Source organism: Nipponia nippon, unplaced genomic scaffold (assembly GCF_047370975.1).
Source record: "Nipponia nippon isolate SJK-2023a ecotype South Korea unplaced genomic scaffold, ASM4737097v1 scaffold_1, whole genome shotgun sequence".
In the NCBI taxonomy this organism is placed as follows: domain Eukaryota; kingdom Metazoa; phylum Chordata; class Aves; order Pelecaniformes; family Threskiornithidae; genus Nipponia; species Nipponia nippon.
This window is the reverse complement of record NW_028262290.1, coordinates 33,698,884-33,726,661: the sequence shown is the minus strand read 5'-3', so window position 1 is coordinate 33,726,661 and position 27,778 is coordinate 33,698,884. Positions and strand designations below refer to the sequence as shown.

Below are 27,778 nucleotides of genomic sequence, written 5' to 3'. Positions count from 1 at the left end.
TTCCTGGCACTTTAATAAAGACCCAAATTGGGTGGCAAGGATAAGTAAGTTTAGGTACACATGTGAAGATCGCAGGGTCTCACAACTTGGTAACCTGGTGATTCAAAAGACTCAGGGCTGATAAAAGATAGAAACACGAGCTATCAGGGTCAGTTCAAGGGTGCTATAAAGAGAACCAAATCCCAGTGAAAACAGATAAAATACTACTCTAGTTGCTAAGGTACCTTAATCTGATGAAAGCTAAGTTGTGTGAATTTTTTTAAGGGTTTATCATTCTTTGCACTGGTCCTAAAGTACAAATGTACAATCTTAAGTAACTGGGAGAAAGTTAGAGGAGGAGCCGACTTAGGAACATAGTAACTGGTCCATTTGAGCACATCAGTGCTGTCTTCAGGCAAGTTTGGGCTGGAGGAAAAATCAGTGAATAACTATATCAATTTGCTAGGATGTCTTTCAATCAGTCTATCAAGATCTTTAAGGCTCCTGATAAGGGCACCCTTTTGGCAAAGCCTAATATAGAAACTACTGTACTTTTTTGGTTGTCAGCAGACCATTTAGGAAAGCAAATTCGCATTTATTTTCAGTTCTTTGGAGGAATACTCTCTGATGGAAATAGGTATATCTTGATAATGCACTCATATTTTAAAGTCTGTGGGCAGTTGTAAAGGGTCACAATAGTTAGTCCATTAATGATAATTTTGTGTCTTGAGAAATTATTTGCATTAGCCTGTTTTGGCATTTTTGTTTCTATAGAAAATATGGGAGCTGAATGATACAATTCTATTTCACCTCACCTTCCCTCTGTTCCTCAGTTATTCACTGGTTTTATCTCAGCAGATGAAGCAGCTGGTAACCAGCTTCTAACTCCTAACAGAAAGTTCATCAGCATAAAGTTCATCAGCATAAAATCCCTGATGATTCTTTGCATTGGTTGCAGGGTCCAAGATGGCCCCGGTGATGTGGCAAAGCCAACTTTAAATGGCCAGTCTTTTAGCAATTTTTTGTGGCATTTTGAAATCTTGTTGTATTAAGATTTCTCACGGATGACTATGCTATTCTAAGCAAATTCTTTAGCAATAGGGACTAGTAATTAAAATAATTAAGATTGGAAGCTTCTGTATTTGCAGATAATAGGTGAAAGTCACATCTAATTATAACTCTCAGAGTATGCTTAAATTAATCACATTACTCTAGCCCCCCCCATTTGTATTTGAAAAGTCTTCTCTGGACCTAATATAATAAAATTAGTTTGTGTTCTTCCTGACTAGTATCAACACGTGCACCATTTGGAACAGAAGGAAAAGACGGCATGCTGTGCAATGTGTGGTGCATGAGTTTCTACAGCACTGACTGGGACTACCCGCACAGTTACTCTCCCTCTTCTCCTGCACAAGAAATGGATGAGAACTACAATGAAAAGTGTCTTGTGTTCTTTTTTAATTTCTTCTCCCACATTTCAATCTTTCTAGGTTTATTTTGTAAATGGAGAAATATATGCAAAATCTTCATAGGTATGAAAAGACATCATCTAAATTTCTATTTCAATAAATATTGTAGAAATACTCTAACATACTATAGAAAGATATTCAGCTGACAGATGAGGGGAATGCATTGCTTTACAACCTGGGCAACTACCTATGTTTTATTCTGTCTCAATGAATGCTTAGAATTCCTGCCACTGTAACTAGCATACTTTTAGCTTTGGATTTCAGATCACTGATAACACAATGCAAATTCAACAGAGCACAATGCAGATGAATGCGGAACTTGTTAAATGAATGATCTCAAAAAAGAGTTAGTCAGTGGTAAATCATCATCAAATGGAAGTGATCCTAGGAGGCTCCTCAGGGATCAACATTAGACTCAGTGTTATTCAACATTTTCACCCATGAGTTAAAACATAAACATAAATCATTCTTAGAAAATTTGTGAGTGGCAGAAAGATTTAAGAATCAGTAAATAATAATGAGGACAACAGAACCATACATTGCACTCTGACTTGCTGATAAAATGAGATCACTCAAAAAATAACATGAAAACAACCCACATTGCAACTCAGTCAAATGCAAAACCATGCATGGAAGAAAAAGATCCAGGCCAGCCCAGCAGGATGGGCATCTTTGTCTGGGAATATATTAACTGAGGATGATCAAAGTATCATAGTGGAGAGGTAAGCACGGGCACAGTTCTGAAAAACACCAATTGGGATCCTATAAATAACCAAGTGAGAAACAGGATTTGGAATTCTTATATCTTTATTTGGCAATAATGAGACAGATAAGAAAATAATTTGTCCATTTCTGAAGTCCACAGTTTAAAGAGTTTTGGTTTGTTGGGCTTTTTTATAATCTGGAGATATTGTAGAAAAGAGCCACAAAATTATTCAAGGTTGGATAAGATGCCTACAGTGAGAGACTTTAAGAGTTTAGTTTGTTTAGTCTACCTAAAAGAAGACTGAGTGGTGACTTGACTGAGATGTAACTGTGAAAGTATAAGTACTCTCACAATGAGAAAACAGAGTACTAAAGTGTTCTTTAATCAGGCAAAGAAAGGGATAAGAACTAATGGCTGGAAGCTGAACTAAGCCACATGTTAACCATGAGCGGTTAACCACTGGAACAAGTTATAAAATGGTATGATCACTTCCCTATCTTTCAATGTCTGCAGATCAAGACAGATTCTCTTTCTGGAAGGTATGCTTTACCCAAACACAGGTTATTGGACTCAGTTTAGAACAATGGGGTAAAATGTGAAGGCCCATAGTAGAAAGCCAATAGCATAATATAATGACCTCTCCTGGTGTTAATCTCTATGAAAAAAAATATCGAAATGGTGAAACCATTGTCCATCTCTCAAATGCCATTTGTTATGTCTCAGACCAATCCTTGTACTGCTTCTGTCTCAGATGATCTAAATTTTCAAGAAAGTTTTAAACAACACTGTAGCAAAATGTCTTTCAAAAACATGTTATAGAGAAAGTGCATTAGAATGAAAATAGGTATATGACAAAAAGTATTTTTAAAAAATTAAAATGGTGTTTATAGCTGTAGTGGTCTTGTCATAAAAGGTGAGCAGTTAAGGTATCATTACTTAGTCCATTGTCTGAGCAAGTAAGCAGGTCATATGAGGGCTAGTTTTGTTTAAACAAAATCTCAGCCTAGCTTTATATTTTCTAGTCCTTTCTGTCAGTAAATGGGCCTCCTCCCTCTAACACAGCTGTGACAGGCTCAATAGTGTGGTTTCAGGGTATCATCTTTTCAGATGACAGAGTAAACATACTCATTTGCTATTCCAGGATGAATGAAAAAGAATTGTGGATCATCCTCCACAGATAATCAAAACTCTCTTTCTGTCTGGGATTGGAAAAAACATTAACTCCAAATCACAGAAATATAAAATGTCTTGATGCTTGTGAAGAGAGCATCATCTAAATTTCAATTTGAACAAATATTTCAGATATACTTGACATACTGTAGAAAGGCTTTCAGCTGATGGTTTAGGGACATGCACTGCTTTACAACTGGGGCAACTACTGATGCATTGTGGAGCTGCTGGATTGAAGGATTAGGCAAAAGAGCAGGGCTATTCTGCCAGTTACAAAGAAGCTTTAAGCCATTGGTAAATTAGCAGAAATGGGTAAGGTAACAGCATCAGTATATGATAGATGTTTTCCCTAAGAAGAGATAACAGAAGAGAATAGAAGTAATCAACTATGGACTTGTGATTATTCATAAATATTGTGAACAACAAGAAAATGAATATGAAACAGCTGAATATGAGCCAGCAATGTGCCCAGGTGGCCAAGAAGGCCAATAGCATCCTGGCTTGTATCAGGAACACTGTGGCCAGCAGGACCAGGGAGGTGATCATCCCCCTGTACTCAGCACTGGTGAGGCCGCACCTTGAATACTGTGTTCAGTTTTGGGCCCCTCACTACAAGAAGAACATCGAGGTGTTGGAGCGTGTCCAAAGAAGGGCAACAAAGTTGGTGAAGGGTCTAGAGAACAAGTCTTACGAGGAGCAGCTGAGGGAACTGGAGTTGTTTAGTTTGGAAAAGAGGAGGCTGAGGCTATTAGGAAAAATTTCTTCACCGAAAGGGTAGTCAGGCACTGGAACAGGCTGCCCAGGGAAGTGGTTGAGTCCCCATCCCTGGAGGTATTTAAAAGATGTGTAGATGTGGCACTTAGGTACATGGTTTAGTGGTGGACTTGTCAGTGCTAGGTTAACAGTTGGTCTCGATGATCTTGAAGGTCTTTTCCAATCTAAACTATTCCACAATAAAAGGCATTTTTTCCTTACAATGAATCAAATACAGGGCATGGTTTTCATGCAGAAGTTGATCAAATTTAACAATATTGATTGAGAAATTATCAGTGTTAGAGCCAACTTTCAATCAGTAAAGTAGTGCAAAGTTGTCCTAACTCCACCCAGGATTTGACTTAATTCTGTGGCTTATTGTAGTTTAAATTTACAGTGTTTTTGACCTATAGTACATAAATTTTTAATCAATTCTTTCCAATATGATATAAAATTATATCCACAAAGGCTATAGAAACAGGAATTTTCTAAATTCTAAGGAAAAGCGAGGAGACCTGTAGGAAAATGTGTAGCATAAACCAAAATGTAAATGCAATTATCAAAGGACCACATAATCTCTGTTGCAAAATATACTATCCAGCATGTTTAACTTGGCCCCAAGTGCTGATTCCTTTCATCTTCCAAGCTAATTGCACTTGGTTAGAATCTAACCATTGTCACTGGATCTTTAGGCTGAAATACAGACTTAGATCTCTTGTCTCCTGGTTTTCTTTGGTCAGGAGATATCACTGTCGAGTGGTTCCTGCGCACTAACAGAAAATTCCTAACCTTTGAATTATTTGTGGATGATATCCCCAGAGCTTCACCCAACTAAGGTATTCCTGTCTAACCCTTTCTGGCCAATGTGATGGAAAAATAAGGAACAATAAGTAGCTTGGCCTCTGCATCATGGATTTTCTTTTAAAAAAATTTGAGGAGCAGTTCTTTGAAAACTTCAAAGATTTTGCAACACACTGTTCTGCATTTAGTTCTCCTCTCAGCAATCTGGATATCACAGGAGGGTGATATCTGGACATCAGGAGCGTGAGCTCCTTCAGTGTGGCGCTCTCGTGTGAGTTTTTCTTACCTGTGGCACTCTTCTTCAGCAGACTTGGGGTTTATGAACGTCCAGGTTACCCACACTTAAGGAAGTGGTTCTACACAATTCTTTTTGGCGTGGTGGAAGGGCAAAGGACAGCAAACCAAAGTTAACTTCTCCCTGCTCCAGGCCTGGGATTCCACCTTCCTCTGACATCCTTCACTGTCACACCAACTGAGTGGAGATATTGCTGCTTCTGGGGCCATGGTCTTAGCCAAATCAGTGAAGTGATCCCAGTTATTAAAATTAACCTGAAAATTACTTATATATAGGAAGCAACAATCAGTGAAGGGTCTTAATCTTTGGGAGTGGTAGCCTCCATCAATAAGTCAAATTTCTTTGGGCAGCAAACGTAACTGCTGATAATAGGAGTATATTTTACGCTATAAAGCAAGGGAGTTGATACTCTGTGCAGTAGAGTAGTATCAGTTGTTAAATCTAGGTAGGGAATGAAGTACACTTGTCAGATGACAGCAGATACCACCTTCTTTGTGATAGAAACTTATTCCCAGATAGAGCTGTCGATTTAGTAGATGCTGAATTGGTGCCATGATCAAGACGAATGCTTGTTTCTTAATAAAACCTTGTGTTGGGTAAGTAAAGCAGTGGCCTTCACCTCAGGCACTTCATTAACTGAACAACCAACTGATAATGGACCGTTGCATCATTATTGCTTAAATAATGATGTTATATTGAGTGAATGTAAAACAGCATTGTTTGGATGTAGGAATATACTTATATCTAGAAATACCTTAGCACTTATTTGCTATAAGCAAAGGTTTTGTTATTTGCAAACCAGTGTTTTAGGGATATTTCTACTTGCTGATTTTCTAGTTTTCATTGAATGTTTCTCAGTAGATTTAATGCTTATATCATTAGTCAGATTTTGTCTTCTCCTGTCCAACATTCCAAACAATCTGGGTGATATGCAGGCCTGGTTTGAGTGAATTGCCTTCCCTAGGTCACACTTTCACATTTTGTTTATAATTCTTCCTCTACAGTGAAACCGTTCTAATCTATCTTAACTTCACTGCAGTACCACATGGGGAACTACCATTCAAACAGGGTAATTAACACGAGAATTGTAATATTGAAAAAATGGCTTAAACAAGAGACAAATATGAATTCTGTTGAAAGGAAGTCTATCAGTTTGAAGAATCACTAGTGGAGTTCCTCAGGGACTGGTCTTAGGACCAGTATTATTTGATACCTTCATTACCGGCTTTGATACAAATACTGTGAGTGTGCTAATGAAATTTTTCTGATGACAAAAACTTTGGCAGAGTTGCCAATACCAAGGAGAACTGGAATATCATACAGGAAGAATTAGATGACCTTGACAACTGTAGTAATAGAAGCAAGATGAAATTTAATAGTACAAAGTGTAAGGTCATGCACTCAGGGACTAATAACGAGAATTTCTGCTATAAGCTGGGAGCTCATCAGTTGGAAATAGTACAGGAGGAGAAAGACTTGGGTTTAATCAGTCAATCACATGATGATTATCACTGCCAGTGCGAAGCTGCCATGAAAAAGGAAAGTAATCCTAGGATATGCTGGGATATTTTCTAGTACTGGGAGAGAGTACCACTTGCGCAAGGTCTTGGCAAGACTGCCTCTGCAATAGCACATACAATTCTGTTGCAAGACAGTTGTATTCAAACCAGAAGTGCTTCAGAGAAACAGAAAAGAGATGTTAAGAAGCTCGGGAGGCACCTGAAAAGCACCTTAACTTTTTAGCTTAGCAAAATGGAAGCTGAGAGAATATAGATGTACCTTGTAAATACACTATACACCAGGAGGAGAGCTATTTAAGCTAAAGAAGAATGAAAAATAACTAAACATAAATTAATTGATGTGGAAATTTCCAGAATGCTTATAAGTATGGTGAATGTGAAGTTCTGCAACAGCACTAATGAGAACTAAAAACTATCTACGTTTGACATCAAGCTCAAGTTTACAAAGAGATTACATGTTGAATTTGCCTCTAACAGTCAGGAGTTTCTTCCTTTCCTACCACCAAGTCTTAAATGGCTATTGGCAGAAATGTTTGCTCTTAACGCCTCCCTTTAAACTGAAACTAATAAATTGCATGGCTCAAATCCATTGCCAGTCCCATCACACTCTATTGAAGGGTTTCAGTTAAACTTTTGAAAACTGTTGTTCAGTGGGAATGGTTGATGCTGACATCCATGTTCAGTTAATATCCTGCAGTGTACAACTATTTTCAGCCAATAGAAAAGCATTTTAGTAAACATGTAAGTAATGTTTTAGGTGAATTTATTTGTTTAGATATTGTGAAGAAGACATCAGTAATAGTAAAATATGGACTTTTTGTAAAATCCTAGACCTTCGACTAAATGCTTTCAATTAAAATTTCTTAAAAGTACTGAAGAAATCAAGTCCAAGACAATATGAAGAATTCTCTGATATTTTCATCTTGGTAGCTGTGTACCAAAGAGGACAGCTAGTGATGAACCTATGCAAAGTACAACAATTTCAAGGTGCAGAGCAACCACAAAAAGAATTTCACATCTAGCCTATAATAAGCATATCCTACAATATTTCCCTGTCTTTCTAACTGTGTATGAATGAATGAAGCAGAGATGTCTTTGAAAATGCTTTGCCCAATGGACTCAGTTGGACTCACATTAAGAGGCAGGAAAACAGTGACATATTTGTACTATTGCTTTAGGCATGTTCAAACAACCTAATTTATTTAAATCAGATGTATTTCCTCAATTCTGGCTTTAAAAAACAACAGCCTGACAGTTTGATATCTTGGATGCAGAGAAGACTTCATTGCCACAGAAAAGATCTGTGTTTGGAAGCAGCACAGAATTCTTGCTCCTGGGACAGTGCCTCATGTTATGCCAAAAATTAAGTATTCAAACTAGTGGAATTCAGGGTTTTTCAATACTGTTATAAGAACATTCTTTGTGCTTATGAACATAGGAATAGGGAGGGTGTGGAAAGGCAAGTAAGCCAACAAAAGAGAAAATAAATGTAAAAGCAGAACTAAATTTCAGTCCAGCATAAAGGAATAATGAATATTAAAAGGCCCTGCTCTGAAGAGGGAAGAGTCCAGTTGAACATTCTTTGTTTGGAAATGGTAGATGAGAAGATCTGAAATACAGTGTGTGCAAAGACACATTTTCAAACTCACACATTTTCTTTAAATCCTCAACTGTTAGATGACAGATATAACTCCAGTATATAAAGACATTCTTATATTAGATTTATGAGAATATATGAAGTATGGAAAACATGCAGAAAAGGACACAGTATAATGATTTCAAAGAATCCATGTGAAATGTGCAGAGGTCCTCTTAACACCATTTTTCTTTTTGAAGTGCAAATACAGTACGGACTTCCTAGTGAAGTATGTTATTTTTAAGCAGATAGTGTGTTTTTCTGATTAAGGAGCACACTCTTAGTCCTGAATTCCTAAATTCAGGTAGATCTTGGAAAAATATAATTAGGATATTTCTTTCCTTTCATGGCTTATGTTAACATTTATTCTTTTTTAGGGAAATATTCATGTATGATAATAGAATAATTTCATTCTGTGTCACCTCTGTAGTTCTGTATTTTCTGCTACTATTGGACTGTATATTTTTAGACTGGGAGAAGAAGCGAAATTATATATAGCAAGCAACTAAGACCTAGAATTTTCAAGCTGTCATGGCAGATTATAGAAGAAATTGTATCTTAGTTGAATCTTACCAGTATATAATGTCATTTCTCTGTAGTCCATCTGCTTATAATCCACTGTAAAAAATAAATAAAGACCTTGCGCAATTTTTTCTGTTCTTTAGTCTGTCACCTCATTGTTAGGGAATGCAAAGTCAGGAATATGGTAGGTGGTATATAAATATGAGCATCCATTCTTACATCTTACTTTTAACTTTTAGCAAGGGGCAAAATATTGTTTTCCCTACATGAAGCAGATTGCTGGGAGCTTGTAGGGCTCTGCCAACCATCTCAGGCACTGCATGTTTAAGAGCAACGTTATGACTTCTGGAAGAATCAGGCAGTATTGTCTTTTGCAAAGACTTGGCTGCCTGGACATTACAAAGCTTGGAAAATGACAAAATTAATATGATGGAGGTGTTATATATTGCAGAACATAAACTTGCAGCAAACATGTTGGATTATAGCTGCTAGTGAATGCATGGAGACAAAATAAAAGTGCCAACATCTATGTGGAAACATGAAAAGTAGGTACAGTGTTTTCAGAAGATATTAGGGCTCCTGTTCTTAACCATAGCAGGAAGAATGTAATATCATTCTGAGTACTGGTTTGTATAAACTAAATTGGATTAGTAAGCACCACGAAGATAGGCCAGCATAAGGCAAAATAAATTGTGAGGATGTAAAATAGGCCCTAAAAACAAGATAGGCACCTAAATAGACTAAATAGAACAGATAGACTATAAAGAGTTAAGACAACTAGGTAGACTGATGTCTATCATGTCAGAGCTAGGCAGGAGAGCCATACACAGTAAAACAAACCAAAATGGCTCTAAAAGAAGAAAGTCCATGTGGGAATAAGACTGTTACCTTTGAAATGGACAAACAAACAAAAACCAAGCAATGACAAAAAAGCCACCCCAGAGATGTCTTAACAGCCTCCAGGCATGCCCACTTCTGCCAACAGCAGCCCCATGCCAAGAGGGTCAAACTGGCAGAAATAAGCCAGGTGGAAACCCTGCGTGTAGCCAGTGACAAAAGCGACAACAGAAGTAGGCTTAAAGTCTGCTGAGTTGTGTCCTGCTTATACCAGAGCAAAGGAAGAACACACCAATGTTTGGGAGCAGGGGAAGTTAAGAGACTATCCACAAATATCTGTGCAGAACAGAAATACTCCCCCCGAGAAAAGAAGCCTAGAAAAAAAGATCAGGAAAGAAAGAAAATGAAGGAAGCATCTGAAGTGTAAAATGAGATGTTCAGAGATTTTTTTTGAGAGAAGTGTGAGTTGGCAAAGAGAGCACAAGGCAAAGAGAGTACTTAGAACACAGACTGAGGTACAAAACAATAAAAAAAGGAGACTTGAAGAAATTCTAGAATTCCCTGAATCTGCTGGGGGGGGGGGGGGGGGGCGCAAAATATATATATAAAAGTCAATACCACCTACTTCCAAGGACAGAGATGTCTATGTTCTAGGTTGACAGATATTCAGTTTGTTCACATCATGGGTCTTATCAGGCAACAATAACATCATTTTTAAAAGCAGTAGAAGTATTACTGACTGTGACCAGAATCTCTAATCTCGCTCTGACTTTGGAGTTTTCCAAGATATAAGTTAAAGATGACAGTGATGCAGTTTAAAATTTTAATTTATATGTAATAAGTGCTCTGGTAAATTTGTAATACTTGTTGTGTTGACATCTCCATGTGAAATCAATGGACATGTTACCAGTGATGTAAAAAAGTCAAAATGAATAAATCTTTTACCAGCTGTCTTGCTAAAGTTAAGTCGTCAATGGAAAAATTGACGGTTGTGCTACTTTTCAATGGTTTACAGTGATTTCTCTAAACTACTACATTAATTTGGTGGCATTGTCTAACAAATTCTGCTCTACAGCTGTTTTTTATGATAGTCTAGGAAAACATACATGCAACACTACAGACCAGTTCATCCTACATAACCTTAACAAATGTCTTCTGGCAAAAGTGGAAATGTTTTTATATGAAAGCCATTGGATTTGGTTTATATGAAGATAACTGGGATCCAGTGGTTAGGATAGAGTTCTAAATTTAAAACAGCTTATTTTTCTCCCTCATTCTGGTACTATCCTGTTATACGACTTTGACTAAGACATGTAAATCTAATTTTTAAAGTGATATAGGATGCAATTCAGAATGCCTACTGGCAAATTTTCAGCAAGAAAAAAAAAATGAGGCATCAGAAATGAACGTATCTAAAAAAAAATGCATTAGTGTCTCAGAATTGTTTTTCTTTCCAAATAGGAACTATGATGTTTACTTTGTCTTTATAACTGAAGCACTGGAGTATTGTACTCAGCACTGGTGAGGCTGCACCTTGAATACTGTGTTCAGTTTTGGGGCCCTCACTACAAGAAGGATATCGAGGTGTTGGAGCGTGTCCAAAGAAGGGCAACAAAGTTGGTGAAGGGTTTAGAGAACAAGTCTTACGAGGAGCAGCTGAGGGAACTGGGGTTGTTTAGTTTGGAGAAGAGGAGGCTGAGGGGTGACCTTATTGCTCTGTACAACTACTGGAAAGGAGGTTGTAGTGAGGTGGGGGTCGGTCTCTTCTTCCAAGTAACAAGCAATAGGATGAGAGGAAACAACCTCAAGTTGTGCCAGGGGAAGTTTAGGTTGGCTATTCAGAAAAATTTCTCCACCAGAAGGGTAGTCAGGCACTGGAACAGGCTGCCCAGGGAAGTGGTTGAGTCCCCATCCCTGGAGGTGTTTAAAAGACGTATAGATGTAGTGCTTAGGTACATGGTTTAGTGGTGGACTTGGCAGTGTTAGGTTAACGGTTGGACTCGATGATCTTGAAGGTCTTTTCCAATCTAGACAATTCTGATTCTAAATGCAAAAAAAGCAATATGTAAGTTCTCAAAATTATTAATTTTCACCAACGTTTTTTAAAAAAATAGAGTTTACTCGTTTTCAGTTGTTCAAGAACCAGTTCTAGACATTAATTTGATTATATTGTACAAATGCTTGATGTAAGTTCCAATTTAGAAAATATTATCTCTATACTAAGTGAAGCAAAGAAGTATTACAATGGCCAACTTCTTGCCAGACATTGGTTCACATTTAATCAAACAGTAGACTTGTCATCTGCAAAAGAAAGAAATTTCAGTACAACATTTAAAAATATACATAGGAATGTATCAGTAGCTGAAATTACAGATCTTTTAAACCTATTAACATTTTACTAAGTTTGACCTTCTAAAAGAAGAATTTAGGGTGCATTCTAAGTATCCAGCTTTTATTTCTTATATATGTTAACAAGCATTATTAAGGTTGCTGTAGTAACTTGTCAGTTTTTCCTTAATAGTCATATAAAGCTTTCATTAATGGCCTGCATGAATTAGACCTTCCCGTGGGCAACTTGAACTAAGTATGGACTTTTATTAAGAGTTTTTTAATTGAATGAACAATTTTAATTTTTTAAAGAAGAATAGTTGTTTTTCTTCACATTCTTTCCCCCATTTAGCTTCTCTGATCCTGAGGTGTTACTTAAGGGCATAATTAGTAAATATCTGGGGCTAATGCCCAAATATTCAAAGCCATTATTATATTTTCCTTTTTATCTAAGTTTTAATTTGCTTTCATGATCATGAAGGCTGTGAGACATTTAAATCTTGAACTTTTTCAGAAATATCTGATGATTTAAAAAAAAAATTATGTTTTAGCAACAAAAATTGAAGGCATACTAGTACAAAACTCAGAAGTGCCCTCAATGGTACGTGAATAAGATTGTGTTCGACTTTGTTGTTATGATGGTAATGAATTTATTTGTAAAGTGTCTCAAGCTGATGAGTAAAATCTCAGTTTCTGCTTTCAACAATAATACGTTGTGTCAATGTCCTTTGTGATCATTGCAAACCACAATCTATAGTACAGTATTTGGGAAACAGTAGGAGGAAAAATATATAAGGAAAAAGGGTATCTAACAAATAAACCACCCAAACTATCTCCCTCATATTTCCAGGTAATTTCAAGAATAGCAGAACCAAATAAGTCCATTCATCTGTGTATTTGCATCTCAAAGCAGAGAACCCGCTCAGTAAAGATATCACTGAAAACAATAATAACAATAATAGAAAATATTTCTGTTATGCTTGTCTAGTCAAAGTACTATGAAAACGTTAGCTGCACCAACTGCTTCTCAGCACCACTGATAAACCAACATGTACATGCTGTTTACGGTAATGACGAAACAGAGGTGAAGCTGAAATAGCCAAGGGTATATTTCATATGAGTGATGGAGACAGCAGAAGTTCATAGCGGTTAAGTCCATTAAACTATGGAAGAATACAGAACTATTGCTGAACATGGTAAGAAGTGATAGCGTTTCCTAAGTCAAAAATAAACAAACTAGTTTGGTTTAGTAAGTTCTGTATAGTTGATGCCATTATCTGTTAAATGAGAGAAAAATTGATTTTTTTTTTTTGCTACTAAGAAAGAGCTAGTGTTTTGTGAAAGAGATCTTATGGCCAGGACACATCTCAACTCTGATTTAACGTAAATTTCATCTAATTGTGCAGAAGTTTCCTTTGAAGTTTCTGTTGAATACCACAGCTTTCACTTCCTGCAATAAAGCACAGTATATTTTTCCTATGCTCTACTAAAAGAGCTGTGACACTGCTGTTCTTTCTACTATGCCACTCACACCAAATCCAGAGAAAATTATTACAATGGAAGTCAAATGGTCCCTGTTCATCTACCTACTTATCTATTTTTACCATGCAAGAGGACTGAAGTTGTGTAACTAGTATCTGTAAAGTCTTTTGAGGAACTTGAATAAAAGTCTTAGAATAAATATTCTTGTTTTTATTAGGCAGTTATAGCCTATAAGCACCATTTATTACACCTCTTATGAGGACAGTACACAGATTGGCACTGGTGGCTTAATCTTTGCCAACTGCAACACTTACACCTTACTGCAAAAATGTTGATTATCTTTTTCAGCTTGTCTTGCAGCATAAATTTAAGAAACATAATCCCTTACTTATTCCTAATAAATAAGAAGGCAGCTTTCCTGAAGAGGATTCAACTGGAGAGCTTTCCAAAAGATCGGTGACACATTAGGAAATTCACAGCTTCACAAGACTTAGGTGTGAGTGGTGTGTGAAGGCAGAAGGCACCCTGGCATGTGGTGGAGGAGAAAAGGGAAGGGAGAGGAAGAAGGGAAGGAATTAGGATATTCTACAAATTCAGAGAGCATTTGTAACATCTTGAGATTCTCCATGTGCCACTTAGACACTCAGAAGAACATCCATTTATTCCACTATATTATCTGCACATGTGCATTGGGTTTGTGTGGCAAGGTTTTGGTAGCAAGGGGGCTACAGGGGTGGCTTCTGTGAGAAGCTGCCAGAAGCTTCCCCTATGTCCGATGGAGCCAACACCAGCCGGCTCCAAGACGGATCCACTGCTGGCCAAGGCTGAACCCATCAGCAACAGTGATAGCACCTCTGGGATAACATACTTAAGAAGGGGGGGGTGGGGAAAACTGCACAACTGCAGCTGGAGAGGGGAGTGAGAACATGTGAGAGGAACAACCCTGCACACACCAAGGTCAGTGAAGGAGGAGGAGGAGAAGGTGCTCCAGGTGCTGGAGCAGAGATTCCCCTGCAGCCCATGGTGAAGACCATGGTGAGGCAGGTTGTCGCCCTGCAGCCCATGGAAGTTAATGGTGGAGCACATATCCACCTGCAGCCCATGGAGGACCCCACACCAGAGCAGGCAGATACCCAAAAGAGGCTGTGACCCCGTGGGAAGCCCATGCTGGAGCAGGATCCTGGCAGGATCTGTGGACCCGTGGAGAGAGGAGCCCACGCTGGAGCAGGTTTGCTAGCAGGACTTAGAATCATAGAATCATAGAATTGTTAAGGTTGGAAAAGACCCTTAAGATCATCGAGTCCAACCGTTAACCTAGCACTGCCAAGCCCACCACTAAACCATGTCCTCAAGCACCATGGCTACTCGTCTTTTAAATACCTCCAGGGATGGGGACTCAACTACTTCTCTGGGCAGCCTGTTCCAGTGCCTGACTACCCTTTCGGTGAAGAAATTTTTCCTATTATCCAACCTAAACTTCCCCTGGTGCACCTTAGGCCATTTCCTCTCATCCTATTGCTTGTTACTTGGAAGAAGAGACCGACCCCCACCTCACTACAACCTCCTTTCCAGTAGTTGTACAGAGCAATAAGGTCACCCCTCAGCCTCCTCTTCTCCAAACTAAACAACCCCAGTTCCCTCAGCTGCTCCTCGTAAGACTTGTTCTCTAGACCCTTCACCAACTTTGTTGCCCTTCTTTGGACATGCTCCAACACCTCGATATCCTTCTTGTAGTGAGGGGCCCAAACCTGAACACAGTACTCGAGGTGCGGCCTCACCAGTGCTGAGTACAGGGGGATGATCACCTCCCTGGTCCTGCTGGCCACAGTGTTCCTGATACAAGCCAGGATGCCATTGGCCCTCTTGGCCACCTGAGCACACTGCTGGCTCCTGTTCAGGTGGCTGTCAACCAACACCCCCAGGTCCTTTTCCGCCGGGCAGCTCTCCAGCCACTCCTCCCCAAGCCTGTAGCGTTGCATGGGGTTGGTGTGACCGAAGTGCAGGACCTGGCACTTAGCCTTGTTGAATCTCATATCCCATGGGGGACCCACGCTGGAGCAGTCTGTTCCTGAAGGACAGCACCCCATGGAAAGGACCAGCGCTGGAGCAGTTTGTGAAGAACTGCAGCCCATAAGAAGGACTGACATTGGAGAAATTTGTGGAGGACTGTCTCCCGTGGGAGGGAACCCACGCTGGAGCAGGGGAAGAGTGTGAGGAGTCCTCCTCCTGAGGAGGAATCATAGAATCATAGAATGCTTTGGAATGGAAGGGACCTTTAAAGGTCATCTAGTCCATCCCCCCTGCAATTGACAGGGACATCTACAACTAGATCAGGTTGCTCGGAGCCCCATCTAGCCTGTCCTTGAATGTCTCCAAGGATGGGGTATTTACCACCTCTCTGGGTAACCAGTTCCAGTGTTTCACCGTCCTCACCATAAAAAATTTCTTCCTCATATCTAGTCTGAATCTACCCTCTTTTAGTTTACAACCATTACCCTGTGTCCTATCACAACAGGCCTGCTAAAAAGTCTGTCTCCACCTTTCTTATAAGCCCCATTTAAGTATTGAAAGGCCACAATAAGGTCTCCTCACAGCCTTCTCTTCTCCAGGCTGAACAATGCCAGCTCTTTCAGCCTTTCCTCAGAGCAGAGCTGTTCCATCCCTCTGATCATTTTTGTGGCCCTCCTCTGAATCCGCTCCAACAGGTCCATGTCTTTCCTGTACTGAGGACTCCAGAGCTGGACGCAGTACTCCAGCTGGGGTCTCACCAGAGCAGAGAGTAGAGGGACAGAATCACCTCCCTCAGCCTGATGGCCATGCTGAGGAAGGAGCGTCAGAGACAACGTGTGATGGACTGATCGCAACCCCCATTCCCCGTCCCCCTGTGCTGTTGGGCGGGAGGAGGTAGAGAAAATCAGGAGTGAAGTTAAGCTCGAGAAGAAGGGAGGAATGGGGGGAAGGTGTTTTAACTTCTCTTTCCTCATTATCCTACTCTGATTTTGATTGGTAATAAATTAAACTAATTTCCCCAAGTTGAGTCTGTTTTGCCCATGACAGTAACTGGTGAATGATCTCTCCCTGTCCTTATCTTGACCCATAAGCCTTTTGTTATATTTTCTCTCCCCTGTCCAGCTGAGGAGAGGAGTGATAGAGCGGCTTTGGTGGGCACCTGGCATCTAGCCAGGGTCAACCCACCACAACATGTCCTCATGCTTATATAGCTTCCTATTAAGCCAGTGGACTTCTAAATATTGACATAGAAATATATATATATCTATAATTCAAAGGTAAAATATAGCCTTTGATTTCAAATTGCTTGGGCATAACATCATAAATATTGTTTATAGCATTATTTCTTTGAAAGTCGTCTCATCAGCTTCTGCCTGTTCTTACTGTAGCTTATTCAAGTCTAACCTTTCCTTGAAATCTCATTTTAAAATAATGTTTATATTAATGGCCTATTAATAGGCTGTCATTTAAAATAAGTTTAAATGATTAAAAAGTAAGACCAGGTTTAAACTATTGTTCTGAAAAATGTTTCATTTATTGCATTCCTTGTGGCTATTTAAGCTAAAAATTATACAGTTAGAGGGTAAATTGCAAATACAACAGTCTGTTTTATCATTATGATGAAAACCATACCAAAATTTGCAATATAAATTAAACTTTCCCTGGGACTTTTGACTTCTGATGCAAAAGTTGCTTTTATAGATGTTTCTTCAAAACTCTATAATACACTAAATGCATGTGACATTTAAATGATATATTGCCACTGCACATTCATCATTTTGTTTAGGGACTCAGAAACTAGATGCAGACTCTTCAGTGCACTAAGGAAGCTGCTCAATATGCAGAGATTTGAGTCACATGATTCCTATTAATTTTAATGGGAGTTACATGGATAAATCTGTGTGCTGAAATTCATGAGAAGTTAATGTCAATAGAATTTACTGTTCCCAACTTTACCCTCTGAACCTTTGTACCTGGCTACCTGCACCTCTGTAAAGGTTCTGGGGGGAAGGAGAGGACGGAGCAGTATAAAGTGATTAAAGCAAAGGCATTCAGAATTTAAGAGGTCTATGGTATGTGTTCAAAGGTAGGAAATAAGTAATCAATATCGAATGCGAGAAAAAGTAGTTTTGAAATTATACTCTCATTAAAATCTCCTTTGAAAGCATAATCTTACTCATGGTGTGTTTTGCATTATACATTTTTTTAAATTGTGTAAGAAATATGTATTGATATTAAAGTGACACTTCAGTGAGGTGTATCAAATGGATGCTCATACAATAAACAACACAAAAATACTCAGAGGTTATACTTAGAGTTTAACTTACATGTATAAATATAGTTGCTGATTTCTGTGAATTTCGAACTGAAACTGATTCAAGATGAACCCATTTGGTATGCCTAAAAAAGTGTGAAGAAAGAAAAAAAAAAAAAGACAAAGAAAAGCTTAGGAGCATAATTCGGACATATGGAGAGGCATAGTTAAGTCCTAGCTTTGGGTTCAGTTCCTGCTACCATTTCCTCTACAGATACCAGTGGAACTAAACTTGGGTATGAATAAAAGCAGCATATAGCATGAAAAAAAAATTTTTTTTAGTCTTACGCAGATCTTAGCCTATTGACTCAAACAGTGAACATCTAATATGCTTTGAGAGTTGTTCAGCAACTTATTGCCAAATATACCATTCAAGTGCACTTTTTTGGCAGGATTGTATGCAGCTTGCATTTATTAGATAGGCAGCTATTTGAGTTGATTAGCTACAAACAATTCATGAAAAAGAAATAATTGTTCATTCACTATAAATACATGTAGTTTTCTTCACCACTTGCTGACTCAGCTTCACTTGTGGTCTGAAGGATGAAGTCATATGGGTTTTTCATATTCTTGTTTTAATTTGTAACGTTGGGAGGAATAAGACCAGCAGTCTGTTATAGCTTGCCCTTGTTCTGTTGCACTACTCCCATGGACAGAGGCTAGAGAATCCCTCTGCTCTGTAGGAGAGCAAGGAAGTCACTGGCAGACTCTCTTTTGGAGAGTTAGGGAAGGAGGAGACAGCAATGATACCCAATACACTGACTACCCACAGCTGGTAAACAACTTAAGGACTGGTGCCAACTTGTACGAGTAAACCTGCACCCAGATCAGCACTCAGCAGAGATTGGGGAGTGGGCTGGCTTCTTTACTATCTCTCCCCAAGTAACCTATGGAAACTGAGCTCATCAGAGATTTTTCCTGATTTTTGAATTCAGCAGAACTGAATGTGAACTTGTGGAGAGCTCTTTGAATGCTGGGCAACTCCAAGAAGCAGAAATTACAACTGACATAACTTTTTACTGGAGCAGTTAAAAGATCATGGTACTGATTTTCATACTGACATTGGGACCATAACTGTTTTACTGGTTTCTTTTTCAGCTCACTAATATTCCCAGGTAGTGTTCTGATCTGGGGTATAGTTAGAACACAGTCATGGCCTGTAAGTAATGAGAAGGAAACAGAGAATGACTTGGCCCCCATCATCAAGCTAATGAGTCCATCCTTCCAACAATCTTTCTCTTTACAGGGGGAAGTTTAGTTTTATTACTGTCCCTTTTGCTTCTTCAGGATATATACTTGGAAGGGTTCCTACTTCAACTCTTCTGGCTGCCCTTCATGCTTCTTAAAAATAATAATTACAGACCTTGTTCTCCTCTTGACAGACTCTGAATACCACTTGAGTGTGAATAGCTTGATACACATTGCTTTCTTTAAGTTCCTATCTGATTTTGACACAACAGCTTATAGTAACACTACTTCATATGAAAGGCTATTGAAAACTGGCAGAGACCTGGGGAGACAAGAGCTATGCACTTGGAGAAAATGCCAGTTACATAGATTTAGAGGGATGGGCACTGTCACAGTACCAGCCACAGTGAAAGAATTATTGCAATTCACATTTGAAGAAAGAACATACTCAGAAATAGAATTACACATGTAATAGATTGCATCAGGCATGTAGGAGAAAACCAAACATATCGGACTCTGGATCCATCTAATGCCATGTGAAAAATGTGGCTTGGTATAAAGTCTGTCCTTGCTGTGTGCCAAAACACAATTACTTAGAAAACTATCCTCATTTTTGTACTTTCAGAGAACTCATTTCAGATAAATATTTAATAGTATAGACTTTGCTATAATTAACAGATTAAAATGTGCAGAATTTGCTGAAGAGGATTTCATGGAATAAGATCAAATAATAGCAAATGTCAATACATGTCACCCATGCACGTGCTTATTTGGGGATCTGTTGAAGGAAAGGCATACGTAGGGAACAAAACAAGGTACCCTTGATATTTAACAATACAGTTGCTGTCAGCAGGATGCTTGGGAGATAATAGAAGTAACCCTTAACCCAAAACGAGATTTTGCAAGTAATGAGAGCTCTGAAAATGTGTATATATGCATTTGGTAATAAAGTTTTGGAAGATGATGTATAACTTGTATCAAACATGCAGAAGCAACTTAGGTATAAAAAGAATTCAAAGGTACAAACAGCTGAGTACCAGCAAAAAAGACAGATTACAAAAATTAAAAAGAACTGGGAGGAGGAGATTGCAAGAGAGAACAGGGCTTAACCTCTGTTGATGTGCCACAGAATAATCTGACCTGAGCAAGCATGCTTGGATTTTTTAAAAGACCAGTTTTTATGAATGACTCAAAACAGCTCTTCTATAGTGAGGTAGGACATCTTAGCACAAAGTTTATCTGCCAGTGACTCCTCTTTTCTTTCACTGCCTCATGGAAACTGCTGCATCTCTCCTCTCCAGTAACACACAGCAACAACTGGTGAATGTTTATGCACAGGCAGTCAGATACTGTAACTAGGATTGTTAAAATGGAAAAATATGGCAGTTGATATGGTATCCAGCTACTGCACAAGCAAGTCATTAGCGCTGTATTTTAACAAAATGAGATTGTAATTAGGTGCCTTTGATTCTAAAGGCAGAATGAGTTGCACATTTCTGGCGGCCATTCCCAAAGCGTGACATCAGAGTAATCAGCCATAGACTGTCATTCTCTGCTCACCCCACATTTTTACTCCATTAGTAACTCACAACTAGTCCCTGGGCAAGACAAGATTCTCAGTCATCAGTGAGCAATAAATATCTCTGCCAAGGTTGATAAGATTTCTCAGACACATATAGTACTTTTTGTTTCATTCCTGTTTTTCAATTTCACAAGCTGTCTCTGTGTTGAAGTTGGGTCTGGATAGCTGTTGACTTGTGGCTGCTTTGCCTCAGTAGGAATTAACAGTGTTCCTTTGTGCTAGCTGTCTTGAATGGAATAGGACCATCAGAATAGCTTTCTTTCACTTCACAATGTGGGAAGACTGTCCAGAATACCCCGTGAACCCCAGCTCCCACCTGTTGCAGTGACCCTATAGGTCATTGATTGCAGACAAATTGAGTAACTTGCTTCCCTATGCTAGGCTGTGGCCAGCACAGCCTGTCTGTAGGACTGAGAAATCCTACAGTCCTGTAGTTTAGTTCAAAGTTACCTGTAACTCTTTCTCCTGGGATCTGAGCATAGTCTTGCTAGCCCATTGACTTCAAGAACTCTGTGCTTTGAATAATTACAGAATTGGGTCCAGAATCTGGAACTACACATCTCAAAATGGAGATTAATGACTACATTCAAGAGCTATTCCCCAAAATACATGGTATTACCACAGGACGTCGCAAATGATCTGTGAAATGAGACACCTTTGCCGATTGGCAGTGCACAAAGAGGATAAAGAGAATGACATGTAATTATTACTGTGCTATTAGCTGTGATATTCAACCTATACAAAGACAGAAAAGTCCAATAAGTCCAAAAGCCTTAGATTTGTTTAAAAAAGAATAAACTGCTTCCAAACTTCTTTTTAACAAACTTCACCAGAACTTTCTTCTGGAAGGGAGAAGGGTCCAAAAAAAGAAAGGGAGACATTTTGAATTAGTCTCCTCCGCTCAAAGCTCATCCTTTCCCTTTACTTAGAAAAATTCAAACACCTTTCAAGCACATTACCAAATTCCCTTAAATACTGAGGAGTGGGAAGGAGGGTAGCTATGACATTAGTAAAGTTTTGAGAGCATTGTGGATGCACCTTAATCTGTCAACAAAACAGATGCAGTGCTGTCTCTTTTACAGACAGAAATGAATACAAGGTATGTCTGCCAAAGCACAGGTTAAGAATTAGTTAAGAATCTTTTTTCCAATTTTATGAATTTTATATTTTGTGGCATATTATAGAGCATACATTACCCAATCTGAGAGATAAACTGTTAACAAAATGTGTTAAAAACAACTGAAGAAAGTGTATGCACCGGTGTCTGGCATCAGTTCTGTAAGCTTCCCAAAGGCGATTTCAATAAATTCAGAGAGCCCCTACACATTTTAAGATCAGATATGTCAGGCAAATCAGAATCCCTCCAGTTCTGAAACATGAACAATATTATTTATATATGAAATGTTTTCAAAAGGTGAAATGAAGTTACATGTGCAGAGAAAACTGAAGAATATTAATCCTGGGAGTTTTGTTTGCTACATGGTCAACCAATTTTTTTTCACCTGTCTATGGGGTGCTTCTCTCCTGTTGATTTAAGTGATAAACGTGTAATGAAAGTTCGTAATGCTGCATGATATTTTTATTAAGAAAAAAAGATCTACTACATAGTATCAATGTTCAGCAGATCATAAAAAGATACCTTAGAAAGAAAATTATTACTGAATTGTTTCTAATGGTACCCAGCAGGGATCAGCACTAGGCCCAATGCTATTCAGTATTCCCAGCAGTGATCTGGAGGTGCATATAGGAATTACCACGTTAAGGATCTGAGGATCGGAAGATGACAGAATGATTACTTGTGTAGTACATAATGATGAGATCAAGGAAGAGATCTCTTGACAAGCTAGACCCATTGAAAAAATGAGCATTCTAGGAGAGATGAATGCAAAGTTATGCATCAATACAAAGGAATTTCACCCAAAAAAATGGGGTACAGTGCCTTGGAATGCCTTGACTCTGCAAGGATTTACAGGCCATAGTGGACCAGCAACTCAACATGAGCTCCCACTATGAAGCTGCATGAACAGAGCTAATGTAATCCTTGAATCCTGATGCAATTATTGGAATAATTCCCATAGATCTGCTGTCCACATTTGAATGGGAATGGTGGAAAAAAATGGAGTTCACAAAATTGCATTCAAAATTAATTTGAGAGCAGGAGAAAATTATTTGCTGTGAAAGTATAAACTCAATCTGTCTGATTATCAAAAAGGAGGGTGGAGGGTGACTTGATTAAAGTTTATAGATCATGGAAGAAAACTCGCATGTGCAAAGACTCTTAATCCTGAAGGGACAATAACATAACAATGACCCCACCCCACAACACCCCCAAAAGGGAAAAAAAAAAAATCTGGAAGCTGAAGACTGACAAATCAGAAACAAAAACATTTTCTAATAATGAAAATAAATGTTGAAATAAATTGCCCCAAAATTATTAATTCTTCCTATTGGTATATCTTCAAATCATGACACAAGTTAGAATTTCACCAAATATTAGCTGTTCTTTAGTGAAATAATAATTTTATTGGACTCAACACCCAATAAATCAAATAGATAAAATGTAAGGGTCTTTGACATACCAGTGAACTAGCTGATGTTCGATTTCAGAAATCCAAAACAGAACAGAAAAAGGAAGAAATAAAATAGAGAGAAATTAGAATGATCTAATCAAAATTACATTGTCTGAAGATCTGAGGCCTGACTTGGGGCTTTTGTTATAGTTCTAAGTGAGGATCTCTGACTCTAGACCATATGCTCTACTGTGGTATGTATTGCATAACTATGGAAAATGTCTTAATGTAGGTATTTTTCATTCGCATAAAATTGTCTGTAAGAATTTATATCCCAGCTGGTATGATGTTATACAGAAACAATATCATGGGTTGTTCTGCAAGTTGTGCATATGTTTGGTTTCTGAGGCCAAAAATCAGGATGTGGTTTGAAGAAAAGTGGGAGGAGTCAACTAGTAAAAGTGTTATACCATATGACAACCTCAAAAAAAAAAAAAAAAAGAGCATATCGGTTGGGAAAATATATAGCAGAAGCAGACACTGCCTTTACTGCAATAACTAGTGATCTGCTGTGCACATGTGCGCATTCACATACCACTGGAGTTTTAAAAGAATAGCATTGCAACCTGTTGTTTGCATAGTCTAAACAACCGTAACGATACAGTAAAACCACTTTTTTGTGATGTAATCTGATACATTGTGCCAGTGTAAATCACTCTGAATTTCAGTATATTAGAGGCAAAGTAAATTATTAAGAATACAAAATGGCTTCCCTGTCTAGGACAGGAGACAGAATGGTCATGTCACACTGTATAGAGGTCCACTTGTAGGCTTGCTGTTGATTTAGGAAAGGCTCCTGAATAATTATCTGCTAGAGGGTAATGGTCTGTAGGTCACTTTTGTGGATTTTAAAGATATCAGAATGTTAAGACTCATGACCTGGAAAGTGCCTAACTGGTAAATGGTCTAACATACCTCTTCCTCAGGTGAGTCATGCATCTGCTTAAGTCTGAAAATATTTTACTGCCAGACCTAATACGACCAAGTAGAAATATATTTTTTGATCCCTAAATTAACATACTAGGACTCCCTAAGTATTTAACTTGGGTTAGAGATTCACAGTGGAGTGAATGTAAGCAGCTTCAATCTGAAGTAAGTACATATAACACATGAATTCAAAAAAATAATAAAATGCAAATAGCTTCAAAAGCAGTTTTATATACGTCTACTCTTGATATATAAGCCAGTAGAAACAGTAGGAAAAATAGGTTTCTTGGGGAAATCACAGCATTTGTAGCTCCCTGTTTGTTTCCTACATTAATTTTTTGAAGTGTGTTGAAATTTTCAGGCTCCATATGGACACATTTAGTCACATTAATTTCTCTAGTATGTTCAATCAAGTTTTCAGTAGTTATTTTTTTTTATTCTATGTTTTCTGACTGTATGATTAATGTAAGTAAATAAGTAATCACCAGATGGAATGAAATTCTGCTTCCTGAACTTACTGCATTTAAAGTAACTTGAAATAGCAAAACGAATAAACTATACACAAATTAGCCATTTTCACAATTAAAACATAAGCCCAAAAGATGCCCCTATATATTTAAGCCACTCTGGATTTAATTAAAGACAGATAATAGATGAAAGATTATTCTCAAGGGTTAATCTCTATTTCAATCTTTAATTTATCAACAGCCCTAACACATCCCTTTGTATCATATAATAATTATGGTTTCTTATTTTTTAGTAGGGCCTGATACCTTTGATGGCATCCAGTGAGCATGTGCCAGTGATGTGACAGGCATTTCATACACCTGCGCTTCAGCTGTGAGCTGGTGCCTACCACTGGCAAAGCAACAGGTAAGAGACATCTTTGTCACTTCACTGATAATCTGAAAAGCAAAATGTTGCATTCCTAATTTTGATGTTCTGATGAACCATTTTGATTCTGTATTTGATTAGTTAATTATCTTCTTACCCTAAATGCCAAAAGTTTCAAACAAGAAAGAAATTTTTTTTAATGTCTCTAACCTTATAAACTTGGACCTGTGCTCAAGGCCAGAACACATTTCAAGGCTGGTTGCGAGAGCATAAAGCTACACTCAGGGTCAAGCCTAGGGCATAGTTTAGGATATGCAAGAGAAGAAATCTCAAGTGCACACAATTCCCTTGCATAGCTCTGCAGTGACAACCAGCCACTCACCTTTCTGGCAATGTCACGTGTCCTAGGACAGCCCTGAGATCACCTGTTGCTAAGACAGATGTGTTAAACAATCCAGGCTGTCAGCAGACCCAACAGCTCAGTCTTGAGCAGAGCTACTGGACGGCAACACAGAGTGGGGGTCAGGAGGCACACCACCCTGAGCACACTCCATGCTTGTTGTCAGAGTAGACATCATCAGTACTGCCAGTATAATCTGTGGAGAGACTGTTTGCTTGTTATATTTTACTTTCATATAGGTTTCCTACAAGTTCCACTAATTTCCCGCTAATTTCCTTTCATGTAGCACAAAGTATGTACAGCCATATGGCGACAGTTCTGTCACCAAAATTCTCTACAGGAGATTCACAACAATCCAAGTCTTTTTTTGTCTTATTCTTTCAAGAAATACTAATGAAATCAGCCTGCTTATTTAATGGGAAAAGCCATGGCATTTCTATATTACTTTTCATACCATGGTATAACCCAATCTCAATTGGTCTAAAGGTAAGGGGTCTTCCAGTGATATATTTTAACAAACAGCCTTGAGATGTTAGCCAGACAAAGATGTCACTGAAAATTTAGTAGCTGAAATACGAAACATGGCCCATGCTAATGTTAAGTATGTTTTTGTGAGGATGGCAGAATTCTGCCAGTCATGGGATCACCTAAAGAAGGCTTTTTTATTCGCAGAAATCCTCCCTTCTATCAGTCTCCAGAGACCTGCATATTCCAGAGATGATACCAAAAATCAGTCCATTAAACAGTTAAAAACAAAACAAAACAAAACAAAACAAAACAAAACAAAACAAAACAAAACAAAACAAAACAAAACAAAACAAAAAAAACCCACCCGACAAAACCTTAAAGTTGCCACCACCACCTTAAGGAACCAGCTCTTACAGGATGTGTAGCCCAAACTGTCTTTTATCTCAAAAGCATGACATCTAACAGGCAGTTTTTAAGTACGCTATGAAACACTTTTCTGTTGCACTGCGAAATATCTAGATTGCACAACACTAGACAGAAGTGGGCATTATCATCTTCTATTTACAGACAGGGCAAATAAGATAGATTAAATACCCTACACACTTCTGCAATAGCAGCAAAGAACAGCCCCTGGAATGATTCCTTCAATCTACCCTAAACACTGTGTCAGACAACTCTTTTTTTCCCTGCCTGAAGATTTTTTCATTATTAAATGCTTTTTTTTCTTCATTTCCAATTAAGAAAATTAAGAAATTTCTTTAGAGTTTTGTTCTTATGTTATCCTTATTGTTTCTGAGATCCTCTTGCAGTTTGGAAAATAAATACCTTTCCAGGCTTCATTTATTCATTTCTGTTGAATAACCTTGACTTCTTAGTGCTTCCTCTGTGAACAGAAAAAAAAGTCATTATTTGTGCTCGCCCTTAACGTCTACATTCACACATCTTGGTACACAGCACTCTTACTGATGACAATACGTTTCTGGAAATTGTACTAATTGTCACTAAATTCGAGGATCTGATTCAGGAAAACATGTCTAAAACAGAAAAAAACCAAAACAAAACAGTGAAACATTAAAACACATAGCTAAACATTTGCCTAAATTCATAACTGAAAGAATATAAGAAATACTGAGCTGAGAGTGTGATAAAACAGTAAAGAAGTAGCCATCTCATGAATCAATAATTTTCCTTACAAAATAAACTCTGAACTCCTAACCAATTAAAAAACATTCTTTTTCAGATTATAGCAATCTTAAGGAGGGTCAGAGATTTGTCTTGCAAACTCTGACAGTCTCTTTAAGCAGTCATTCATTGTAAGCAATGACAGAAACATCCTATCTTCCATGTTCCTCTGGTAGGACAAAAATCAGATGATACAATAAAAACCAAACTAAACAAAATGAAAACAATAAGACTTTTCTGCCCCAAATTATGCCCCATTTCTTTATAGAGCTTTTGGAAACCTTAATTGTTTAAAGCAGCAGGTAACAAAGAGTGACCTCTGAAGAGCAGGTTCTGGGATTTAGACATGTAAATAAATTTTCCTCTTCGAACTTGAAAATGAAGGCTACAGTTTGCTCTGCCACCACTCATGGGGCTTTGTCTGATGACACAGATGTAGAAGCTTTGAGTAAAATGGAAATGTCAGTTGCCAGCAGCATAACTGTGAGCAAATCCTGGTAAGTGAGGTCTCTCGTCCCGTCGCAGGTCACCAGCTCCTTTCTGTACCTTGCCCAATGGTGGGGGCTGCTTCAGCGCTGCTGTTACTGTGCTGAATCTTGAGCTGGCAATATGACTTGCAGGTTTGTTCACGTGATTACAGGCAAAAGAAGCTTTAAAGTACACAGCCTGTTAAATTCCAGGAAATAAGTTACTGCATATTTTAGAAGGAGCTTCTTACCACACAGTTCACAATTAGTATGCCCATTTCAGCATTAAAAAGGTACCTAGGAAAAGAAAACGTGTGTATAAGTACAAAAATATCAGA

At 38.3% G+C, this 27,778-nt stretch overlaps 1 long non-coding RNA gene across 1 annotated transcript in view; it reads right to left on the bottom strand.

Annotated features, from left to right (window-relative positions):
* Positions 1 to 11,874: 11,874 nt before the first annotated feature.
* Positions 11,875 to 27,778, bottom strand: part of LOC148057293 (uncharacterized) — a 41,842-nt gene continuing 25,938 nt past the window's right edge. Inside the window, exons 2-5 of the long non-coding RNA XR_015703335.1 lie at positions 27,291 to 27,737; positions 26,617 to 26,674; positions 17,836 to 17,908; positions 11,875 to 11,989 (exon numbers count right to left, since the gene is read on the bottom strand). This is a non-coding gene — a long non-coding RNA (uncharacterized LOC148057293). The remainder of the gene's footprint in view (positions 11,990 to 17,835; positions 17,909 to 26,616; positions 26,675 to 27,290; positions 27,738 to 27,778) is intronic.